An 18,860-nucleotide genomic window follows, 5' to 3' on the forward strand; every position below is an offset into this window, starting at 1 on the left:
ATCTTTCGATAGCTTTTATTTTGATGTCTTGTTTGCCTAATTCCCACCTTTCCCCGATTCGACTGTTATCCCCTTCAGCTATTTCCGTAATTTTTTCAGTAACAAAGCACATGAACAATTCGTCTTGTAACAGTTTCTCGTTCGATTTCCACAGCTCCCAGGAAAAATGAGCTTTCTGTTGCTGCTTCCCAATTCTACATTTAACCATACAGTGGTCTGAAAACGAAATAGGCTGTACCGTATAGCTGTGACACTTATGGACTAAATCCAGTGAAATATAAACCCTGTCCAGTCGTGCGTGGCTGCACCCCTGAAAATGAGTGAACCGCACATCCCTCGTACCCTCCAGGCATTCCCCGACATCCACCAAGTCGAATTCACTTACGATATCGCACAACACACTGGTGCTAGCATCTCTGTAGGCGCTCTTACTTGTTTTATCGTTCGACGACAGGACACAGTTGAAGTCTCCCATAACCATAAGCAGCCTTTCGGTGTTAGTGTGCTGCTTGAGACCTTCAAAAAATCCCACTCTAGCATCTAGCGCATTCGGCGCATACACACATATAATTCTAAACTCGGTAGAATTGAAAAGACAGTCGCACACCACGAGCCGCCCTGATTGACATGAAGCCACCGCCTGGATTTCCAGGCCAGGTAGCTTCCTTACAAACAAGACACAACCCGCAGACGTTCCTACCGCGTGGCTTACACAAGCGTAGTAACGCGACGTGAAACGGCGCACCATGCCCTCGGTCTCCACCTGCCCTTCAACCTTCGTCTCTTGAACTGCGAGCACGACGACGTCCTGTTCTAACAAGAGGCGGTAAACCTGGCTTTGCTTTCGTCTAGCAGCCATACCACGGACGTTTAAGGTTGCAACTTTCAGGGAGCCTTCCATTATCGTTTTGTTGAATGTAAGAGACCGCGGGCATGGTGCTTACCTTTTCGCGTCAGCGCCTTGCTAGACGCTTCCATCCGGCGCCTTGGACGCGGGGGGAGGCTGCTGTGTTGACGGCTTTGGTGGGCGTGCCCGCCCGTTCTCGACGTTAGGTCGTGGCTTGAAGGAAGGCCGCCATCCCGGGTTAGTTTTAAGCGGGGGCTCCTCGCTGCTGGCCGTAGTCCCTTTTTCCTCTCCTTCGTCCGACTTGTCCAGGCCGCGCTTGGTGGTGCTCCCGGTGCTTGCCGGCTCGCCAACATCCATCGACTTCTCACCGCTTGGTTCGGGATCGACGTGGCTGGGCTGGCGGTTATTTTCGCCTTCCACTTGGACCGCAGTATCAACCGCGGGGGGTTCCTCTAGGGTCTTCGGTTCGTTGCCGTCGGGAGGAGGTGGAACTCCTGGGGACGCCTCCGCAGTCTGTAGGTTCCCTGTGCCTTGTGCCGCTGCTTCCGCCTCGGCAACGTCCATCGAGTGCTCTGCGAAGTCTTCACCGCTCGCGGGTGCCGTAACATTGGCGTACGTGCGGACACATTGCGCATCCGCATGGCCGAAACGGCGACACCGGGAGCAGCGGGGCACCTTGCACTCACGGCGTACGTGACCAGTCCCCTTACAGCGCAAACACTGCATAGGTCTGCCTGGCGCTACCAAGAGGGCCAACTCCCCTCCGACCCGAATCTGGTGCGGCAAATCCTCCACCGTCACACCGGCTTTCAGCTTCAGCGTTACCGCTCGCGTCGTAGACCCCTTGTTAAGGACTCCCTGGACTCGCCATCGTTCTTTCGTTATCTCGGTGACCTTTCCAAACGGGGCGAGCGCCGTTCGGATGTCCTCGTCGTCAACACCGTGCAGCAGCCAGTGAAGCTTGAGCCTCACCTGCTGGTCTTGCGGGTCGATGACAAGACAAGGGCGTCCCTTCACTTCCTGCTCACCGGCCGCGAGCATTTTATTCGTAGCCTCCGCGTTCTTGAAGGTCACGGCCCACACGTGGTTAATTTGGTACGCCCCCAACGCGATCACGTCGGAGAGCGCACCAACACGGGCGAGCATGTCCCGGAAATCCTCGACACGGAACGGCCTGGCTTTCACGTCGCCGTGAAGAAACACCGTATTAAACACAACCCGTCCTGTCGGCAGTTGAGGCAAAATAACTTGGTACTCGTTATCTTCTTTCGTTCCCATCCTGTTGCCGCGGCCAGGCTGGGCCGCTATCGCCGCTCCGCCGGAGCTCATGATTCTGCGTTCGCACGCTACGGTGGCCGGAAGTAGAATGTCACTCGGCCATTCTGACAGTTGTCTAAGCGGGGGTATTAGTCGCAAAAATCAATGCAAAATGCTTAACGGTTTTAAGCGCGCTTCACCTACGCTTATTGGCTCGGTTTCCTCCCATGGGAACGCATTGTGGGGGAGCATATGGGGTTATAAGTTAATAGCTCCGACGTAAAAATGAAAAAGTTGTGACAGAAGTGGGATTCGAACCCACGCCCACATTCGTGGACCAGAAATCCCGCACGTTGTGAAGGGAAAGGCAGAGCCTTGAGTCTGGCGCCTTAGACCACTCGGCCATTCTGACAGTTGTCTAAGCGGGGGTATTAGTCGCAAAAATCAATGCAAAATGCTTAACGGTTTTAAGCGCGCTTCACCTACGCTTATTGGCTCGGTTTCCTCCCATGGGAACGCATCGTGGGGGAGCATACGGGGTTATAAGTTAACAGCTCCGACGTAAAAATGAAAAAGTTGTGTCAGAAGTGGGATTCGAACCCACGCCCACATTCGTGGACCAGAAATCCCGCACGTTGTGAAGGGAAAGGCAGAGCCTTGAGTCTGGCGCCTTAGACCACGCGGCCATTCTGACAGTTGTCTAAGCGGGGGTAATAGGCGCAAAAATCAATGCAAAATCTTTAACGGTTTTAAGCGCGCTTCACCTACGCTTATTGGCTCGGTTTCCTCCCATGGGAACGCATCGTGGGGGAGCATACGGGGTTATAAGTTAACAGCTCCGACGTAAAAATGAAAAAGTTGTGTCAGAAGTGGGATTCGAACCCACGCCCACATTCGTGGACCAGAAATCCCGCACGTTGTGAAGGGAAAGGCAGAGCCTTGAGTCTGGCGCCTTAGACCACGCGGCCATTCTGACAGTTGTCTAAGCGGGGGTAATAGGCGCAAAAATCAATGCAAAATGCTTAACGGTTTTAAGCGCGCTTCACCTACGCTTATTGGCTCGGTTTCCTCCCATGGGAACGCATCGTGGGGGAGCATACGGGGTTATAAGTTAACAGCTCCAACGTAAAAATGAAAAAGTTGTGTCAGAAGTGGGATTCGAACCCACGCCCACATTCGTGGACCAGAAATCCCGCACGTTGTGAAGGGAAAGGCAGAGCCTTGAGTCTGGCGCCTTAGACCACGCGGCCATTCTGACAGTTGTCTAAGCGGGGGTAATAGGCGCAAAAATCAATGCAAAATGCTTAACGGTTTTAAGCGCGCTTCACCTACGCTTATTGGCTCGGTTTCCTCCCATGGGAACGCATCGTGGGGGAGCATACGGGGTTACAAGTTAACAGCTCCGACGTAAAAATGAAAAAGTTGTGTCAGAAGTGGGATTCGAACCCACGCCCACATTCGTGGACCAGAAATCCCGCACGTTGTGAAGGGAAAGGCAGAGCCTTGAGTCTGGCGCCTTAGACCACGCGGCCATTCTGACAGTTGTCTAAGCGGGGGTATTAGTCGCAAAAATCAATGCAAAATGCTTAACGGTTTTAAGCGCACTTCACCTACGCTTATTGGCTCGGTTTCCTCCCATGGGAACGCATCGTGGGGGAGCATACGGGGTTATAAGTTAACAGCTCCGACGTAAAAATGAAAAAGTTGTGTCAGAAGTGGGATTCGAACCCACGCCCACATTCGTGGACCAGAAATCCCGCACGTTGTGAAGGGAAAGGCAGAGCCTTGAGTCTGGCGCCTTAGACCACGCGGCCATTCTGACTGTTGTCTAAGCGGGGGTAATAGGCGCAAAAATCAATGCAAAATGCTTAACGGTTTTAAGCGCGCTTCACCTACGCTTATTGGCTCGGTTTCCTCCCATGGGAACGCATCGTGGGGGAGCATACGGGGTTATAAGTTAACAGCTCCGACGTAAAAATGGAAAAGTTGTGTCAGAATTGGGATTCGAACCCACGCCCACATTCGTGGACCAGAAATCCCGCACGTTGTGAAGGGAAAGGCAGAGCCTTGAGTCTGGCGCCTTAGACCACGCGGCCATTCTGACAGTTGTCTAAGCGGGGGTAATAGGCGCAAAAATCAATGCAAAATGCTTAACGGTTTTAAGCGCGCTTCACCTACGCTTATTGGCTCGGTTTCCTCCCATGGGAACGCATCGTGGGGGAGCATACGGGGTTATAAGTTAACAGCTCCGACGTAAAAATGAAAAAGTTGTGTCAGAAGTGGGATTCGAACCCACGCCCACATTCGTGGACCAGAAATCCCGCACGTTGTGAAGGGAAAGGCAGAGCCTTGAGTCTGGCGCCTTAGACCACGCGGCCATTCTGACAGTTGTCTAAGCGGGGGTATTAGTCGCAAAAATCAATGCAAAATGCCTAACGGTTTTAAGCGCGCTTCACCTACGCTTATTGGCTCGGTTTCCTCCCATGGGAACGCATCGTGGGGGAGCATACGGGGTTATAAGTTAACAGCTCCGACGTAAAAATGAAAAAGTTGTGTCAGAAGTGGGATTCGAACCCACGCCCACATTCGTGGACCAGAAATCCCGCACGTTGTGAAGGGAAAGGCAGAGCCTTGAGTCCGGCGCCTTAGACCACTCGGCCATTCTGACAGTTGTCTAAGCGGGGGTAATAGGCGCAAAAATCAATGCAAAATGCTTAACGGTTTCAAGCGCGCTTCACCTACGCTTATTGGCTCGGTTTCCTCCCATGGGAACGCATCGTGGGGGAGCATACGGGGTTATAAGTTAACAGCTCCGACGTAAAAATGAAAAAGTTGTGTCAGAAGTGGGATTCGAACCCACGCCCACATTCGTGGACCAGAAATCCCGCACGTTGTGAAGGGAAAGGCAGAGCCTTGAGTCCGGCGCCTTAGACCACTCAGCCATTCTGACAGTTGTCTAAGCGGGGGTAATAGGCGCAAAAATCAATGCAAAATGCTTAACGGTTTTAAGCGCGCTTCACCTACGCTTATTGGCTCGGTTTCCTCCCATGGGAACGCATCGTGGGGGAGCATACGGGGTTATAAGTTAACAGCTCCGACGTAAAAATGAAAAAGTTGTGTCAGAAGTGGGATTCGAACCCACGCCCACATTCGTGGACCAGAAATCCCGCACGTTGTGAAGGGAAAGGCAGAGCCTTGAGTCTGGCGCCTTAGACCACGCGGCCATTCTGACAGTTGTCTAAGCGGGGGTAATAGGCGCAAAAATCAATGCAAAATGCTTAACGGTTTTAAGCGCGCTTCACCTACGCTAATTGGCTCGGTTTCCTCCCATGGGAACGCATCGTGGGGGAGCATACGGGGTTATAAGTTAACAGCTCCGACGTAAAAATGAAAAAGTTGTGTCAGAAGTGGGATTCGAACCCACGCCCACATTCGTGGACCAGAAATCCCGCACGTTGTGAAGGGAAAGGCAGAGCCTTGAGTCTGGCGCCTTAGACCACGCGGCCATTCTGACAGTTGTCTAAGCGGGGGTAATAGGCGCAAAAATCAATGCAAAATGCTTAACGGTTTTAAGCGCGCTTCACCTACCCTTATTGGCTCGGTTTCCTCCCATGGGAACGCATCGTGGGGGAGCATACGGGGTTATAAGTTAACAGCTCCGACGTAAAAATGAAAAAGTTGTGTCAGATGTGGGATTCGAACCCACGCCCACATTCGTGGACCAGAAATCCCGCACGTTGTGAAGGGAAAGGCAGAGCCTTGAGTCTGGCGCCTTAGACCACGCGGCCATTCTGACAGTTGTCTAAGCGGGGGTATTAGTCGCAAAAATCAATGCAAAATGCCTAACGGTTTTAAGCGCGCTTCACCTACGCTTATTGGCTCGGTTTCCTCCCATGGGAACGCATCGTGGGGGAGCATACGGGGTTATAAGTTAACAGCTCCGACGTAAAAATGAAAAAGTTGTGTCAGAAGTGGGATTCGAACCCACGCCCACATTCGTGGACCAGAAATCCCGCACGTTGTGAAGGGAAAGGCAGAGCCTTGAGTCCGGCGCCTTAGACCACTCGGCCATTCTGACAGTTGTCTAAGCGGGGGTAATAGGCGCAAAAATCAATGCAAAATGCTTAACGGTTTTAAGCGCGCTTCACCTACGCTTATTGGCTCGGTTTCCTCCCATGGGAACGCATCGTGGGGGAGCATACGGGGTTATAAGTTAACAGCTCCGACGTAAAAATGAAAAAGTTGTGTCAGAAGTGGGATTCGAACCCACGCCCACATTCGTGGACCAGAAATCCCGCACGTTGTGAAGGGAAAGGCAGAGCCTTGAGTCCGGCGCCTTAGACCACTCAGCCATTCTGACAGTTGTCTAAGCGGGGGTAATAGGCGCAAAAATCAATGCAAAATGCTTAACGGTTTTAAGCGCGCTTCACCTACGCTCTTTGGCTCGGTTTCCTCCCATGGGAACGCATCGTGGGGGAGCATACGGGGTTATAAGTTAACAGCTCCGACGTAAAAATGAAAAAGTTGTGTCAGAAGTGGGATTCGAACCCACGCCCACATTCGTGGACCAGAAATCCCGCACGTTGTGAAGGGAAAGGCAGAGCCTTGAGTCCGGCGCCTTAGACCACTCGGCCATTCTGACAGTTGTCTAAGCGGGGGTAATAGGCGCAAAAATCAATGCAAAATGCTTAACGGTTTTAAGCGCGCTTCACCTACGCTTATTGGCTCGGTTTCCTCCCATGGGAACGCATCGTGGGGGAGCATACGGGGTTATAAGTTAACAGCTCCGACGTAAAAATGAAAAAGTTGTGTCAGAAGTGGGATTCGAACCCACGCCCACATTCGTGGACCAGAAATCCCGCACGTTGTGAAGGGAAAGGCAGAGCCTTGAGTCCGGCGCCTTAGACCACTCAGCCATTCTGACAGTTGTCTAAGCAGGGGTAATAGGCGCAAAAATCAATGCAAAATGCTTAACGGTTTTAAGCGCGCTTCACCTACGCTTATTGGCTCGGTTTCCTCCCATGGCAACGCATCGTGGGGGAGCATATGGGGTTATAAGTTAACAGCTCCGACGTAAAAATGAAAAAGTAGTGTCAGAAGTGGGATTCGAACCCACGCCCACATTCGTGGACCAGAAATCCCGCACGTTGTGAAGGGAAAGGCAGAGCCTTGAGTCTGGCGCCTTAGACCACTCGGCCATTCTGACAGTTGTCTAAGCGGGGGTAATAGGCGCAAAAATCAATGCAAAATGCTTAACGGTTTTAAGCGCGCTTCACCTACGCTTATTGGCTCGGTTTCCTCCCATGGGAACGCATCGTGGGGGAGCATATGGGGTTATAAGTTAACAGCCCCGACGTAAAAATGAAAAAGTAGTGTCAGAAGTGGGATTCGAACCCACGCCCACATTCGTGGACCTGAAATCCCGCACGTTGTGAAGGGAAAGGCAGAGCCTTGAGTCTGGCGCCTAAGACCACTCGGCCATTCTGACAGTTGTCTAAGCGGGGGTAATAGGCGCAAAAATCAATGCAAAATGCTTAACGGTTTTAAGCGCGCTTCACCTACGCTTATTGGCTCGGTTTCCTCCCATGGGAACGCATCGTGGGGGAGCATATGGGGTTATAAGTTAACAGCCCCGACGTAAAAGTGAAAAAGTAGTGTCAGAAGTGGGATTCGAACCCACGCCCACATTCGTGGACCTGAAATCCCGCACGTTGTGAAGGGAAAGGCAGAGCCTTGAGTCTGGCGCCTAAGACCACTCGGCCATTCTGACTTGTCTAAGCGGTGGTAATAGGCGCAAAAATCAATGCAAAATGCTTAACGGTTTTAAGCGCGCCTCACCTACGCTTATTGGCTCGGTTTCCTCCCATGGGAACGCATCGTGGGGGAGCATATGGGGTTATAAGTTAACAGCTCCGACGTAAAAATGAAAAAGTAGTGTCAGAAGTGGGATTCGAACCCACGCCCACATTCGTGGACCAGAAATCCCGCACGTTGTGAAGGGAAAGGCAGAGCCTTGAGTCCGGCGCCTTAGACCACTCGGCCATTCTGACAGTTGTCTAAGCGGGGGTAATAGGCGCAAAAATCAATGCAAAATGCTTAACGGTTTCAAGCGCGCTTCACCTACGCTTATTGGCTCGGTTTCCTCCCATGGGAACGCATCGTGGGGGAGCATACGGGGTTATAAGTTAACAGCTCCGACGTAAAAATGAAAAAGTTGTGTCAGAAGTGGGATTCGAACCCACGCCCACATTCGTGGACCAGAAATCCCGCACGTTGTGAAGGGAAAGGCAGAGCCTTGAGTCCGGCGCCTTAGACCACTCAGCCATTCTGACAGTTGTCTAAGCGGGGGTAATAGGCGCAAAAATCAATGCAAAATGCTTAACGGTTTTAAGCGCGCTTCACCTACGCTTATTGGCTCGGTTTCCTCCCATGGGAACGCATCGTGGGGGAGCATACGGGGTTATAAGTTAACAGCTCCGACGTAAAAATGAAAAAGTTGTGTCAGAAGTGGGATTCGAACCCACGCCCACATTCGTGGACCAGAAATCCCGCACGTTGTGAAGGGAAAGGCAGAGCCTTGAGTCTGGCGCCTTAGACCACGCGGCCATTCTGACAGTTGTCTAAGCGGGGGTAATAGGCGCAAAAATCAATGCAAAATGCTTAACGGTTTTAAGCGCGCTTCACCTACGCTAATTGGCTCGGTTTCCTCCCATGGGAACGCATCGTGGGGGAGCATACGGGGTTATAAGTTAACAGCTCCGACGTAAAAATGAAAAAGTTGTGTCAGAAGTGGGATTCGAACCCACGCCCACATTCGTGGACCAGAAATCCCGCACGTTGTGAAGGGAAAGGCAGAGCCTTGAGTCTGGCGCCTTAGACCACGCGGCCATTCTGACAGTTGTCTAAGCGGGGGTAATAGGCGCAAAAATCAATGCAAAATGCTTAACGGTTTTAAGCGCGCTTCACCTACCCTTATTGGCTCGGTTTCCTCCCATGGGAACGCATCGTGGGGGAGCATACGGGGTTATAAGTTAACAGCTCCGACGTAAAAATGAAAAAGTTGTGTCAGATGTGGGATTCGAACCCACGCCCACATTCGTGGACCAGAAATCCCGCACGTTGTGAAGGGAAAGGCAGAGCCTTGAGTCTGGCGCCTTAGACCACGCGGCCATTCTGACAGTTGTCTAAGCGGGGGTATTAGTCGCAAAAATCAATGCAAAATGCCTAACGGTTTTAAGCGCGCTTCACCTACGCTTATTGGCTCGGTTTCCTCCCATGGGAACGCATCGTGGGGGAGCATACGGGGTTATAAGTTAACAGCTCCGACGTAAAAATGAAAAAGTTGTGTCAGAAGTGGGATTCGAACCCACGCCCACATTCGTGGACCAGAAATCCCGCACGTTGTGAAGGGAAAGGCAGAGCCTTGAGTCCGGCGCCTTAGACCACTCAGCCATTCTGACAGTTGTCTAAGCGGGGGTAATAGGCGCAAAAATCAATGCAAAATGCTTAACGGTTTTAAGCGCGCTTCACCTACGCTCTTTGGCTCGGTTTCCTCCCATGGGAACGCATCGTGGGGGAGCATACGGGGTTATAAGTTAACAGCTCCGACGTAAAAATGAAAAAGTTGTGTCAGAAGTGGGATTCGAACCCACGCCCACATTCGTGGACCAGAAATCCCGCACGTTGTGAAGGGAAAGGCAGAGCCTTGAGTCCGGCGCCTTAGACCACTCGGCCATTCTGACAGTTGTCTAAGCGGGGGTAATAGGCGCAAAAATCAATGCAAAATGCTTAACGGTTTTAAGCGCGCTTCACCTACGCTTATTGGCTCGGTTTCCTCCCATGGGAACGCATCGTGGGGGAGCATACGGGGTTATAAGTTAACAGCTCCGACGTAAAAATGAAAAAGTTGTGTCAGAAGTGGGATTCGAACCCACGCCCACATTCGTGGACCAGAAATCCCGCACGTTGTGAAGGGAAAGGCAGAGCCTTGAGTCCGGCGCCTTAGACCACTCAGCCATTCTGACAGTTGTCTAAGCGGGGGTAATAGGCGCAAAAATCAATGCAAAATGCTTAACGGTTTTAAGCGCGCTTCACCTACGCTTATTGGCTCGGTTTCCTCCCATGGCAACGCATCGTGGGGGAGCATATGGGGTTATAAGTTAACAGCTCCGACGTAAAAATGAAAAAGTAGTGTCAGAAGTGGGATTCGAACCCACGCCCACATTCGTGGACCAGAAATCCCGCACGTTGTGAAGGGAAAGGCAGAGCCTTGAGTCTGGCGCCTTAGACCACTCGGCCATTCTGACAGTTGTCTAAGCGGGGGTAATAGGCGCAAAAATCAATGCAAAATGCTTAACGGTTTTAAGCGCGCTTCACCTACGCTTATTGGCTCGGTTTCCTCCCATGGGAACGCATCGTGGGGGAGCATATGGGGTTATAAGTTAACAGCCCCGACGTAAAAATGAAAAAGTAGTGTCAGAAGTGGGATTCGAACCCACGCCCACATTCGTGGACCTGAAATCCCGCACGTTGTGAAGGGAAAGGCAGAGCCTTGAGTCTGGCGCCTAAGACCACTCGGCCATTCTGACAGTTGTCTAAGCGGGGGTAATAGGCGCAAAAATCAATGCAAAATGCTTAACGGTTTTAAGCGCGCTTCACCTACGCTTATTGGCTCGGTTTCCTCCCATGGGAACGCATCGTGGGGGAGCATATGGGGTTATAAGTTAACAGCCCCGACGTAAAAATGAAAAAGTAGTGTCAGAAGTGAGATTCGAACCCACGCCCACATTCGTGGACCTGAAATCCCGCACGTTGTGAAGGGAAAGGCAGAGCCTTGAGTCTGGCGCCTAAGACCACTCGGCCATTCTGACTTGTCTAAGCGGTGGTAATAGGCGCAAAAATCAATGCAAAATGCTTAACGGTTTTAAGCGCGCCTCACCTACGCTTATTGGCTCGGTTTCCTCCCATGGGAACGCATCGTGGGGGAGCATATGGGGTTATAAGTTAACAGCTCCGACGTAAAAATGAAAAAGTAGTGTCAGAAGTGGGATTCGAACCCACGCCCACATTCGTGGACCAGAAATCCCGCACCTTGTGAAGGGAAAGGCAGAGCCTTGAGTCTGGCGCCTTAGACCTCTCGGCCATTCTGACAGTTGTGTAAGCGCGGGTAATAGGCAAAAAATCAATGCAAAATGCTTAGCGGTTTTAAGCGCGCTTCACCTACGTTTATTGGCTCGGTTTCCTCCCATGGGAACGCATCGTGGGGGAGCATATGGGGTTATAAGTTAACAGCTCCGACGTAAAAATGAAAAAGTAGTGTCAGAAGTGGGATTCGAACCCACGCCCACATTCGTGGACCAGAAATCCCGCACCTTGTGAAGGGAAAGGCAGAGCCTTGAGTCTGGCGCCTTAGACCTCTCGGCCATTCTGACAGTTGTCTAAGTGGGGGTAATAGGCGCAAAAATCAATGCAAAATGCTTAACAGTTTTAAGCGCGCTTCACCTACGCTTATTGGCTCGGTTTCCTCCCATGGGAACGCATCGTGGGGGAGCATACGGGGTTATAAGTTAACAGCTCCGACGTAAAAATGAAAAAGTAGTGTCAGAAGTGGGATTCGAACCCACGCCCACATTCGTGGACCAGAAATCCCGCACCTTGTGAAGGGAAAGGCAGAGCCTTGAGTCTGGCGCCTTAGACCGCTCGGCCATTCTGACAGTTGTCTAAGCGGGGGTAATAGGCGCAAAAATCAATGCAAAATGCTTAACGGTTTTAAGCGCGCTTCACCTACGCTTATTGGGTCGGTTTCCTCCCATGGGAACGCATCGTGGGGGAGCATATGGGGTTATAAGTTAACAGCTCCGACGTTAAAATGAAAAAGTAGTGTCAGAAGTGGGATTCGAACCCACGCCCACATTCGTGGACCAGAAATCCCGCACCTTGTGAAGGGAAAGGCAGAGCCTTGAGTCTGGCGCCTTAGACCTCTCGGCCATTCTGACAGTTGTGTAAGCGCGGGTAATAGGCAAAAAATCAATGCAAAATGCTTAGCGGTTTTAAGCGCGCTTCACCTACGCTTATTGGCTCGGTTTCCTCCCATGGGAACGCATCGTGGGGGAGCATACGGGGTTATAAGTTAACAGCTCCGACGTAAAAATGAAAAAGTAGTGTCAGAAGTGGGATTCGAACCCACGCCCACATTCGTGGACCAGAAATCCCGCACCTTGTGAAGGGAAAGGCAGAGCCTTGAGTCTGGCGCCTCAGACCTCTCGGCCATTCTGACAGTTGTCTAAGTGGGGGTAATAGGCGCAAAAATCAATGCAAAATGCTTAACGGTTTTAAGCGCGCTTCACCTACGCTTATTGGCTCGGTTTCCTCCCATGGGAACGCATCGTGGGGGAGCATATGGGGTTATAAGTTAACAGCTCCGACGTAAAAATGAAAAAGTAGTGTCAGAAGTGGGATTCGAGCCCACGCCCACATTCGTGGACCAGAAATCCCGCACCTTGTGAAGGGAAAGGCAGAGCCTTGAGTCTGGCGCCTTAGACCTCTCGGCCATTCTGACAGTTGTCTAAGTGGGGGTAATAGGCGCAAAAATCAATGCAACATGCTTAACGGTTTTAAGCGCGCTTCACCTACGCTTATTGACTCAGTTTCCTCCCATGGGAACGCATCGTGGGGGAGCATATGGGGTTATAAGTTAACAGCTCCGACGTAAAAATGAAAAAGTAGTGTCAGAAGTGGGATTCGAACCCACGCCCACATTCGTGGACCAGAAATCCCGCACCTTGTGAAGGGAAAGGCAGAGCCTTGAGTCTGGCGCCTTAGACCTCTCGGCCATTCTGACAGTTGTCTAAGTGGGGGTAATAGGCGCAAAAATCAATGCAAAATGCTTAACGGTTTTAAGCGCGCTTCACCTACGCTTATTAGCTCAGTTTCCTCCCATGGGAACGCATCGTGGGGGAGCATATGGGGTTATAAGTTAACAGCTCCGACGTAAAAATGAAAAAGTAGTGTCAGAAGTGGGATTCGAACCCACGCCCACATTCGTGGACCAGAAATCCCGCACCTTGTGAAGGGAAAGGCAGAGCCTTGAGTCTGGCGCCTTAGACCTCTCGGCCATTCTGACAGTTGTCTAAGTGGGGGTAATAGGCGCAAAAATCAATGCAAAATGCTTAACGGTTTTAAGCGCGCTTCACCTACGCTTATTGGCTCAGTTTCCTCCCATGGGAACGCATCGTGGGGGAGCATATGGGGTTATAAGTTAACAGCTCCGACGTAAAAATGAAAAAGTAGTGTCAGAAGTGGGATTCGAACCCACGCCCACATTCGTGGACCAGAAATCCCGCACCTTGTGAAGGGAAAGGCAGAGCCTTGAGTCTGGCGCCCGAGACCACTCGGCCATTCTGAAAGTTGTCTAAGTGGGGGTAATAGGCGCAAAAATCAATGCAAAATGCTTAACGGTTTTAAGCGCGCTTCACCTACGCTTATTGGCTCGGTTTCCTCCCATGGGAACGCATCGTGGGGGAGCATACGGGGTTATAAGTTAACAGCTCCGACGTAAAAATGAAAAAGTAGTGTCAGAAGTGGGATTCGAACCCACGCCCACATTCGTGGACCAGAAATCCCGCACCTTGTGAAGGGAAAGGCAGAGCCTTGAGTCTGGCGCCTTAGACCTCTCGGCCATTCTGACAGTTGTCTAAGTGGGGGTAATAGGCGCAAAAATCAATGCAAAATGCTTAACGGTTTTAAGCGCGCTTCACCTACGCTTATTGGCTCGGTTTCCTCCCATGGGAACGCATCGTGGGGGAGCATACGGGGTTATAAGTTAACAGCTCCGACGTAAAAATGAAAAAGTAGTGTCAGAAGTGGGATTCGAACCCACGCCCACATTCGTGGACCAGAAATCCCGCACCTAGTGAAGGGAAAGGCAGAGCCTTGAGTCTGGCGCCTTAGACCTCTCGGCCATTCTGACAGTTGTCTAAGTGGGGGTAATAGGCGCAAAAATCAATGCAAAATGCTTAACGGTTTTAAGCGCGCTTCACCTACGCTTATTGGCTCGGTTTCCTCCCATGGGAACGCATCGTGGGGGAGCATACGGGGTTATAAGTTAACAGCTCCGACGTAAAAATGAAAAAGTAGTGTCAGAAGTGGGATTCGAACCCACGCCCACATTCGTGGACCAGAAATCCCGCACCTTGTGAAGGGAAAGGCAGAGCCTTGAGTCTGGCGCCTTAGACCTCTCGGCCATTCTGACAGTTGTCTAAGTGGGGGTAATAGGCGCAAAAATCAATGCAAAATGCTTAACGGTTTTAAGCGCGCTTCACCTACGCTTATTGGCTCAGTTTCCTCCCATGGGAACGCATCGTGGGGGAGCATATGGGGTTATAAGTTAACAGCTCCGACGTAAAAATGAAAAAGTAGTGTCAGAAGTGGGATTCGAACCCACGCCCACATTCGTGGACCAGAAATCCCGCACCTTGTGAAGGGAAAGGCAGAGCCTTGAGTCTGGCGCCCGAGACCACTCGGCCATTCTGAAAGTTGTCTAAGTGGGGGTAATAGGCGCAAAAATCAATGCAAAATGCTTAACGGTTTTAAGCGCGCTTCACCTACGCTTATTGGCTCGGTTTCCTCCCATGGGAACGCATCGTGGGGGAGCATACGGGGTTATAAGTTAACAGCTCCGACGTAAAAATGAAAAAGTAGTGTCAGAAGTGGGATTCGAACCCACGCCCACATTCGTGGACCAGAAATCCCGCACCTTGTGAAGGGAAAGGCAGAGCCTTGAGTCTGGCGCCTTAGACCTCTCGGCCATTCTGACAGTTGTCTAAGTGGGGGTAATAGGCGCAAAAATCAATGCAAAATGCTTAACGGTTTTAAGCGCGCTTCACCTACGCTTATTGGCTCGGTTTCCTCCCATGGGAACGCATCGTGGGGGAGCATACGGGGTTATAAGTTAACAGCTCCGACGTAAAAATGAAAAAGTAGTGTCAGAAGTGGGATTCGAACCCACGCCCACATTCGTGGACCAGAAATCCCGCACCTTGTGAAGGGAAAGGCAGAGCCTTGAGTCTGGCGCCTTAGACCTCTCGGCCATTCTGACAGTTGTCTAAGTGGGGGTAATAGGCGCAAAAATCAATGCAAAATGCTTAACGGTTTTAAGCGCGCTTCACCTACGCTTATTGGCTCGGTTTCCTCCCATGGGAACGCATCGTGGGGGAGCATACGGGGTTATAAGTTAACAGCTCCGACGTAAAAATGAAAAAGTAGTGTCAGAAGTGGGATTCGAACCCACGCCCACATTCGTGGACCAGAAATCCCGCACCTTGTGAAGGGAAAGGCAGAGCCTTGAGTCTGGCGCCTTAGACCTCTCGGCCATTCTGACAGTTGTCTAAGTGGGGGTAATAGGCGCAAAAATCAATGCAAAATGCTTAACGGTTTTAAGCGCGCTTCACCTACGCTTATTGGCTCGGTTTCCTCCCATGGGAACGCATCGTGGGGGAGCATACGGGGTTATAAGTTAACAGCTCCGACGTAAAAATGAAAAAGTAGTGTCAGAAGTGGGATTCGAACCCACGCCCACATTCGTGGACCAGAAATCCCGCACCTTGTGAAGGGAAAGGCAGAGCCTTGAGTCTGGCGCCTTAGACCTCTCGGCCATTCTGACAGTTGTCTAGGTGGGGGTAATAGGCGCAAAAATCAATGCAAAATGCTTAACGGTTTTAAGCGCGCTTCACCTACGCTTATTGGCTCGGTTTCCTCCCACGGGAACGCATCGTGGAGGAGCATACGGGGTTATAAGTTAACAGCTCCGACGTAAAAATGAAAAAGTAGTGTCAGAAGTGGGATTCGAACCCACGCCCACATTCGTGGACCAGAAATCCCGCACCTTGTGAAGGGAAAGGCAGAGCCTTGAGTCTGGCGCCTTAGACCTCTCGGCCATTCTGACAGTTGTCTAAGTGGGGGTAATAGGCGCAAAAATCAATGCAAAATGCTTAACGGTTTTAAGCGCGCTTCACCTACGCTTATTGGCTCGGTTTCCTCCCATGGGAACGCATCGTGGGGGAGCATACGGGGTTATAAGTTAACAGCTCCGACGTAAAAATGAAAAAGTAGTGTCAGAAGTGGGATTCGAACCCACGCCCACATTCGTGGACCAGAAATCCCGCACCTTGTGAAGGGAAAGGCAGAGCCTTGAGTCTGGCGCCTTAGACCTCTCGGCCATTCTGTTTTTTTTTTTTTTTTTTTTTTTCTTTATTGCCGGTTTCAAACAAAATCCAGAAACTACGGTACATATGATAAAATCGCTGACTTCACTCAAGCCAGCGCTACATAACTAAAAACGGGGCATAGCCAATACCTTTTCAAATTCATGCAACCATTCAGGAGTACAGTTCTGACTCTTCCACATTTCTACAATACGTTGGGCACTCTCACAGAAATACTGCCTTGCTGGCCTTCCGTCTACGTCACAGTGCCGAAACGCCATTCGAGACCTCCATATTCCGTGGAGAACCAGCAACATCACTAGGTCGTAAGGCACTCCATTATCGTTTTGCACTGCCAAAAACCGGATGCCATAAGAGCTCAACGGAAACTCCTTTTTCAATGTTCGCTGAAGAACGTCCCACAAAAACACCCCATCCCAACAATCCAAAAAAACATGTTCCACCGTCTCGGGCTTTTTACACAAAGAACAGTCCACACCCCATGGCACAAACAGACCCTTTTCTAACATCCATGTTTTAACTGGTAACACGCCACAGTGCAGTTTAAAGAAAAATGTTTTAACACCCGGGGGAATGGCCATAGCTTTAACACGTTTCAAAACGTTCTGCCCGGGGCCCACCGGAAACATGGATCGGTATAAAGGAACAGGAAAACAGATTTCAGCAAGGTCTTTATACAGCTTTTTCTTCGACACGGCACTCAAGTACTCCATAGAGAACCGTACACAAAGAAATTGTGTCGCTTGAACAACTTCTTTTAAATACCCGTGTACTCCTCCATTGTAGCTTTGACATGACGTAACAATAAATTGGGGCAATAGCCTGCCTAACCTGACTTGAATAACAGTGCGCAGGAAGGGGTCCTTTACCTCGCGCAAGAAATAAAAACGATTCACCACTTGTCTCAAAAAAAGATGCGAGAGCGATAAACCGCCTTCGCGTACTCTTCGAAAAAGATTCGTCCTACTCGTCCTTTCCCAGGACGAGCCCCAAACAAAAACAGCACAAACGCGATGTAGCCGCTGAACATTAGCGCGAGAACAGTGGATCACTTGCAAAACGTACCAAAGTTTCGCGAACAAAAATATGTTGCACACCGTTGCGCGCGCAAACATCGACAGCGCACGCCCCTTCCCTTCCCACTTTTCCGCTTTATCACGCATCGCAGTCGTCTGGCTTCGCCAGTACGGGTCGCTATCTCTGTAGTTTTCAAGTGGCACGCCTAAGTATTTGACCGGCACAACCTGCCAGTTCATACCTTCAAAGACACTAGGGGTTACGTCCCAATTGCCGTGCCAGAATCCCATGCACTTGCTCCAATTTACAGAGCTCCCAGTATACTCACAAAATGTCTTAAGCAACGCAACTGCATTGCTAATACTTTTTCTGTCTCGACAAAATAAAGCGATATCGTCCGCGTATGCCAATACACGTACCTCGCATGCCTGCAACTGGAAACCATGAATATTATTGCTGTTTATTATGCTAGCACAAAACGACTCGATGTACAAACAAAAGAGCAAAGGGGACAGCGGGCATCCTTGCCGCACTGAACGCGTAACAGTTATTTGACGGCTCACTGACTTATTTATTACCAGCCTTGTTGAACACCCCTTATACGCCATTCTTACGCCCTCCGTTATTACTTTTCCTAGGTTTATGTTTTCCAAAATAGTATAGAGTAGCTCATGAGAGACCTTATCAAAGGCCTTCTCAAGGTCTATTTGTAGCATGGCTACAACCTCATCCATGCCGTCACAACACTCGAGAATGCTCCGTGCTATGTGTATATTACTAGTTATAGACCTTCCTTTTATTCCACATGTTTGGTGTTCGCCTACTATGTCTATTATCACACTCTGTAACCTCCTTGCTAAGACTTTCATTAATATTTTATAATCTACATTCGTTAAAGATATCGGCCTATACGCAGTAACTTTTCTGAGCTCTTCTTTTACATCTGTTTTGGGTATGAGAACAGTGTGCGATTGTGAGAACGAGGGTGGAAATCTTCCTAGTGTGTACGCTTCTGTGTACAGGTCACATAACATTGGACTTAGGTGATTGCGGAAAGCTTTGTAGAACGCAGTGCACAACCCGTCAGGGCCTGGAGACTTTCCAGGACTTAATTCGTCAATAGCCTTCCTAACTTCTTCTACTGTAATTGGTAATTCTAAATGTTCTTTTACCTCTTCATCTATCGTCGACAAGAAATTTAAAAAATTGTCCTTAAATCGTTCTAAGTCTACAGGTTGACACGAAAACAAACCATCATAAAACTCACAAAAGGCATTGCTAATTGCTTGTTGTTCATCGAGAACCTGCCCTTTATACTCTATTTCCGCGATAGAGTTGCGGGCTGCGTATCTCTTTTCAGAGCTAAGCGCTCTCTTTGTAGGGGCTTCCCCTAACATGAACTTTTCCGCACGAGCTCGCACTATCGCGCCATGATATTTTTCTTGTTCTATAGCCTCTATCTGATTTTTCAAAGTTTTAATGTCTTCCTTGAACAGTCCAGGTGACTTGCACTCTAG

The 18,860-nt window shown here is 50.2% G+C and overlaps 1 protein-coding gene and 43 non-coding genes across 44 annotated transcripts in view; 1 reads left to right on the top strand and 43 right to left on the bottom strand.

The window, feature by feature from the left end:
* The window catches only part of LOC144143466 (uncharacterized), a 338,543-nt gene that overhangs the window by 128,571 nt on the left and 191,112 nt on the right, over positions 1-18,860 (top strand). The gene's annotated exons all lie outside the window — the stretch shown is intronic.
* Positions 2,402-2,516, bottom strand: Trnal-caa (transfer RNA leucine (anticodon CAA)). The gene is made up of 2 exons: positions 2,479-2,516; positions 2,402-2,447 (listed from the first exon to the last, which is right to left on the bottom strand). It is a non-coding gene; the product is annotated as a tRNA-Leu (tRNA).
* Positions 2,684-2,798, bottom strand: Trnal-caa (transfer RNA leucine (anticodon CAA)). Its single transcript has 2 exons — positions 2,761-2,798; positions 2,684-2,729 (listed from the first exon to the last, which is right to left on the bottom strand). It is a non-coding gene; the product is annotated as a tRNA-Leu (tRNA).
* Trnal-caa (transfer RNA leucine (anticodon CAA)) lies at positions 2,966-3,080 on the bottom strand. The gene is made up of 2 exons: positions 3,043-3,080; positions 2,966-3,011 (listed from the first exon to the last, which is right to left on the bottom strand). It is a non-coding gene; the product is annotated as a tRNA-Leu (tRNA).
* Positions 3,248-3,362, bottom strand: Trnal-caa (transfer RNA leucine (anticodon CAA)). The gene is made up of 2 exons: positions 3,325-3,362; positions 3,248-3,293 (listed from the first exon to the last, which is right to left on the bottom strand). It is a non-coding gene; the product is annotated as a tRNA-Leu (tRNA).
* Trnal-caa (transfer RNA leucine (anticodon CAA)) lies at positions 3,530-3,644 on the bottom strand. Its single transcript has 2 exons — positions 3,607-3,644; positions 3,530-3,575 (listed from the first exon to the last, which is right to left on the bottom strand). It is a non-coding gene; the product is annotated as a tRNA-Leu (tRNA).
* Trnal-caa (transfer RNA leucine (anticodon CAA)) lies at positions 3,812-3,926 on the bottom strand. Its single transcript has 2 exons — positions 3,889-3,926; positions 3,812-3,857 (listed from the first exon to the last, which is right to left on the bottom strand). It is a non-coding gene; the product is annotated as a tRNA-Leu (tRNA).
* On the bottom strand, positions 4,376-4,490 carry Trnal-caa (transfer RNA leucine (anticodon CAA)). The gene is made up of 2 exons: positions 4,453-4,490; positions 4,376-4,421 (listed from the first exon to the last, which is right to left on the bottom strand). It is a non-coding gene; the product is annotated as a tRNA-Leu (tRNA).
* Positions 4,658-4,772, bottom strand: Trnal-caa (transfer RNA leucine (anticodon CAA)). Its single transcript has 2 exons — positions 4,735-4,772; positions 4,658-4,703 (listed from the first exon to the last, which is right to left on the bottom strand). It is a non-coding gene; the product is annotated as a tRNA-Leu (tRNA).
* On the bottom strand, positions 4,940-5,054 carry Trnal-caa (transfer RNA leucine (anticodon CAA)). Its single transcript has 2 exons — positions 5,017-5,054; positions 4,940-4,985 (listed from the first exon to the last, which is right to left on the bottom strand). It is a non-coding gene; the product is annotated as a tRNA-Leu (tRNA).
* On the bottom strand, positions 5,222-5,336 carry Trnal-caa (transfer RNA leucine (anticodon CAA)). Its single transcript has 2 exons — positions 5,299-5,336; positions 5,222-5,267 (listed from the first exon to the last, which is right to left on the bottom strand). It is a non-coding gene; the product is annotated as a tRNA-Leu (tRNA).
* Trnal-caa (transfer RNA leucine (anticodon CAA)) lies at positions 5,504-5,618 on the bottom strand. The gene is made up of 2 exons: positions 5,581-5,618; positions 5,504-5,549 (listed from the first exon to the last, which is right to left on the bottom strand). It is a non-coding gene; the product is annotated as a tRNA-Leu (tRNA).
* Positions 6,068-6,182, bottom strand: Trnal-caa (transfer RNA leucine (anticodon CAA)). Its single transcript has 2 exons — positions 6,145-6,182; positions 6,068-6,113 (listed from the first exon to the last, which is right to left on the bottom strand). It is a non-coding gene; the product is annotated as a tRNA-Leu (tRNA).
* On the bottom strand, positions 6,350-6,464 carry Trnal-caa (transfer RNA leucine (anticodon CAA)). Its single transcript has 2 exons — positions 6,427-6,464; positions 6,350-6,395 (listed from the first exon to the last, which is right to left on the bottom strand). It is a non-coding gene; the product is annotated as a tRNA-Leu (tRNA).
* Trnal-caa (transfer RNA leucine (anticodon CAA)) lies at positions 6,632-6,746 on the bottom strand. Its single transcript has 2 exons — positions 6,709-6,746; positions 6,632-6,677 (listed from the first exon to the last, which is right to left on the bottom strand). It is a non-coding gene; the product is annotated as a tRNA-Leu (tRNA).
* Positions 6,914-7,028, bottom strand: Trnal-caa (transfer RNA leucine (anticodon CAA)). Its single transcript has 2 exons — positions 6,991-7,028; positions 6,914-6,959 (listed from the first exon to the last, which is right to left on the bottom strand). It is a non-coding gene; the product is annotated as a tRNA-Leu (tRNA).
* Positions 7,196-7,310, bottom strand: Trnal-caa (transfer RNA leucine (anticodon CAA)). The gene is made up of 2 exons: positions 7,273-7,310; positions 7,196-7,241 (listed from the first exon to the last, which is right to left on the bottom strand). It is a non-coding gene; the product is annotated as a tRNA-Leu (tRNA).
* On the bottom strand, positions 7,478-7,592 carry Trnal-caa (transfer RNA leucine (anticodon CAA)). Its single transcript has 2 exons — positions 7,555-7,592; positions 7,478-7,523 (listed from the first exon to the last, which is right to left on the bottom strand). It is a non-coding gene; the product is annotated as a tRNA-Leu (tRNA).
* Trnal-caa (transfer RNA leucine (anticodon CAA)) lies at positions 7,760-7,874 on the bottom strand. The gene is made up of 2 exons: positions 7,837-7,874; positions 7,760-7,805 (listed from the first exon to the last, which is right to left on the bottom strand). It is a non-coding gene; the product is annotated as a tRNA-Leu (tRNA).
* Trnal-caa (transfer RNA leucine (anticodon CAA)) lies at positions 8,040-8,154 on the bottom strand. The gene is made up of 2 exons: positions 8,117-8,154; positions 8,040-8,085 (listed from the first exon to the last, which is right to left on the bottom strand). It is a non-coding gene; the product is annotated as a tRNA-Leu (tRNA).
* Trnal-caa (transfer RNA leucine (anticodon CAA)) lies at positions 8,322-8,436 on the bottom strand. Its single transcript has 2 exons — positions 8,399-8,436; positions 8,322-8,367 (listed from the first exon to the last, which is right to left on the bottom strand). It is a non-coding gene; the product is annotated as a tRNA-Leu (tRNA).
* On the bottom strand, positions 8,604-8,718 carry Trnal-caa (transfer RNA leucine (anticodon CAA)). Its single transcript has 2 exons — positions 8,681-8,718; positions 8,604-8,649 (listed from the first exon to the last, which is right to left on the bottom strand). It is a non-coding gene; the product is annotated as a tRNA-Leu (tRNA).
* Trnal-caa (transfer RNA leucine (anticodon CAA)) lies at positions 8,886-9,000 on the bottom strand. The gene is made up of 2 exons: positions 8,963-9,000; positions 8,886-8,931 (listed from the first exon to the last, which is right to left on the bottom strand). It is a non-coding gene; the product is annotated as a tRNA-Leu (tRNA).
* On the bottom strand, positions 9,450-9,564 carry Trnal-caa (transfer RNA leucine (anticodon CAA)). The gene is made up of 2 exons: positions 9,527-9,564; positions 9,450-9,495 (listed from the first exon to the last, which is right to left on the bottom strand). It is a non-coding gene; the product is annotated as a tRNA-Leu (tRNA).
* On the bottom strand, positions 9,732-9,846 carry Trnal-caa (transfer RNA leucine (anticodon CAA)). The gene is made up of 2 exons: positions 9,809-9,846; positions 9,732-9,777 (listed from the first exon to the last, which is right to left on the bottom strand). It is a non-coding gene; the product is annotated as a tRNA-Leu (tRNA).
* Trnal-caa (transfer RNA leucine (anticodon CAA)) lies at positions 10,014-10,128 on the bottom strand. The gene is made up of 2 exons: positions 10,091-10,128; positions 10,014-10,059 (listed from the first exon to the last, which is right to left on the bottom strand). It is a non-coding gene; the product is annotated as a tRNA-Leu (tRNA).
* On the bottom strand, positions 10,296-10,410 carry Trnal-caa (transfer RNA leucine (anticodon CAA)). Its single transcript has 2 exons — positions 10,373-10,410; positions 10,296-10,341 (listed from the first exon to the last, which is right to left on the bottom strand). It is a non-coding gene; the product is annotated as a tRNA-Leu (tRNA).
* Trnal-caa (transfer RNA leucine (anticodon CAA)) lies at positions 10,578-10,692 on the bottom strand. The gene is made up of 2 exons: positions 10,655-10,692; positions 10,578-10,623 (listed from the first exon to the last, which is right to left on the bottom strand). It is a non-coding gene; the product is annotated as a tRNA-Leu (tRNA).
* Trnal-caa (transfer RNA leucine (anticodon CAA)) lies at positions 11,140-11,254 on the bottom strand. Its single transcript has 2 exons — positions 11,217-11,254; positions 11,140-11,185 (listed from the first exon to the last, which is right to left on the bottom strand). It is a non-coding gene; the product is annotated as a tRNA-Leu (tRNA).
* Positions 11,421-11,535, bottom strand: Trnal-caa (transfer RNA leucine (anticodon CAA)). Its single transcript has 2 exons — positions 11,498-11,535; positions 11,421-11,466 (listed from the first exon to the last, which is right to left on the bottom strand). It is a non-coding gene; the product is annotated as a tRNA-Leu (tRNA).
* Positions 11,703-11,817, bottom strand: Trnal-caa (transfer RNA leucine (anticodon CAA)). The gene is made up of 2 exons: positions 11,780-11,817; positions 11,703-11,748 (listed from the first exon to the last, which is right to left on the bottom strand). It is a non-coding gene; the product is annotated as a tRNA-Leu (tRNA).
* Positions 11,985-12,099, bottom strand: Trnal-caa (transfer RNA leucine (anticodon CAA)). The gene is made up of 2 exons: positions 12,062-12,099; positions 11,985-12,030 (listed from the first exon to the last, which is right to left on the bottom strand). It is a non-coding gene; the product is annotated as a tRNA-Leu (tRNA).
* Trnal-caa (transfer RNA leucine (anticodon CAA)) lies at positions 12,266-12,380 on the bottom strand. Its single transcript has 2 exons — positions 12,343-12,380; positions 12,266-12,311 (listed from the first exon to the last, which is right to left on the bottom strand). It is a non-coding gene; the product is annotated as a tRNA-Leu (tRNA).
* On the bottom strand, positions 12,548-12,662 carry Trnal-caa (transfer RNA leucine (anticodon CAA)). Its single transcript has 2 exons — positions 12,625-12,662; positions 12,548-12,593 (listed from the first exon to the last, which is right to left on the bottom strand). It is a non-coding gene; the product is annotated as a tRNA-Leu (tRNA).
* Positions 12,830-12,944, bottom strand: Trnal-caa (transfer RNA leucine (anticodon CAA)). Its single transcript has 2 exons — positions 12,907-12,944; positions 12,830-12,875 (listed from the first exon to the last, which is right to left on the bottom strand). It is a non-coding gene; the product is annotated as a tRNA-Leu (tRNA).
* On the bottom strand, positions 13,112-13,226 carry Trnal-caa (transfer RNA leucine (anticodon CAA)). The gene is made up of 2 exons: positions 13,189-13,226; positions 13,112-13,157 (listed from the first exon to the last, which is right to left on the bottom strand). It is a non-coding gene; the product is annotated as a tRNA-Leu (tRNA).
* Trnal-caa (transfer RNA leucine (anticodon CAA)) lies at positions 13,676-13,790 on the bottom strand. Its single transcript has 2 exons — positions 13,753-13,790; positions 13,676-13,721 (listed from the first exon to the last, which is right to left on the bottom strand). It is a non-coding gene; the product is annotated as a tRNA-Leu (tRNA).
* Positions 13,958-14,072, bottom strand: Trnal-caa (transfer RNA leucine (anticodon CAA)). The gene is made up of 2 exons: positions 14,035-14,072; positions 13,958-14,003 (listed from the first exon to the last, which is right to left on the bottom strand). It is a non-coding gene; the product is annotated as a tRNA-Leu (tRNA).
* Positions 14,240-14,354, bottom strand: Trnal-caa (transfer RNA leucine (anticodon CAA)). Its single transcript has 2 exons — positions 14,317-14,354; positions 14,240-14,285 (listed from the first exon to the last, which is right to left on the bottom strand). It is a non-coding gene; the product is annotated as a tRNA-Leu (tRNA).
* Trnal-caa (transfer RNA leucine (anticodon CAA)) lies at positions 14,804-14,918 on the bottom strand. Its single transcript has 2 exons — positions 14,881-14,918; positions 14,804-14,849 (listed from the first exon to the last, which is right to left on the bottom strand). It is a non-coding gene; the product is annotated as a tRNA-Leu (tRNA).
* Trnal-caa (transfer RNA leucine (anticodon CAA)) lies at positions 15,086-15,200 on the bottom strand. The gene is made up of 2 exons: positions 15,163-15,200; positions 15,086-15,131 (listed from the first exon to the last, which is right to left on the bottom strand). It is a non-coding gene; the product is annotated as a tRNA-Leu (tRNA).
* Positions 15,368-15,482, bottom strand: Trnal-caa (transfer RNA leucine (anticodon CAA)). Its single transcript has 2 exons — positions 15,445-15,482; positions 15,368-15,413 (listed from the first exon to the last, which is right to left on the bottom strand). It is a non-coding gene; the product is annotated as a tRNA-Leu (tRNA).
* Trnal-caa (transfer RNA leucine (anticodon CAA)) lies at positions 15,650-15,764 on the bottom strand. Its single transcript has 2 exons — positions 15,727-15,764; positions 15,650-15,695 (listed from the first exon to the last, which is right to left on the bottom strand). It is a non-coding gene; the product is annotated as a tRNA-Leu (tRNA).
* Trnal-caa (transfer RNA leucine (anticodon CAA)) lies at positions 15,932-16,046 on the bottom strand. Its single transcript has 2 exons — positions 16,009-16,046; positions 15,932-15,977 (listed from the first exon to the last, which is right to left on the bottom strand). It is a non-coding gene; the product is annotated as a tRNA-Leu (tRNA).

This window comes from Haemaphysalis longicornis, unplaced genomic scaffold (assembly GCF_048455015.1).
Source record: "Haemaphysalis longicornis isolate Haplotype H1 unplaced genomic scaffold, Haemaphysalis longicornis Haplotype H1 scaffold_6, whole genome shotgun sequence".
In the NCBI taxonomy this organism is placed as follows: domain Eukaryota; kingdom Metazoa; phylum Arthropoda; class Arachnida; order Ixodida; family Ixodidae; genus Haemaphysalis; species Haemaphysalis longicornis.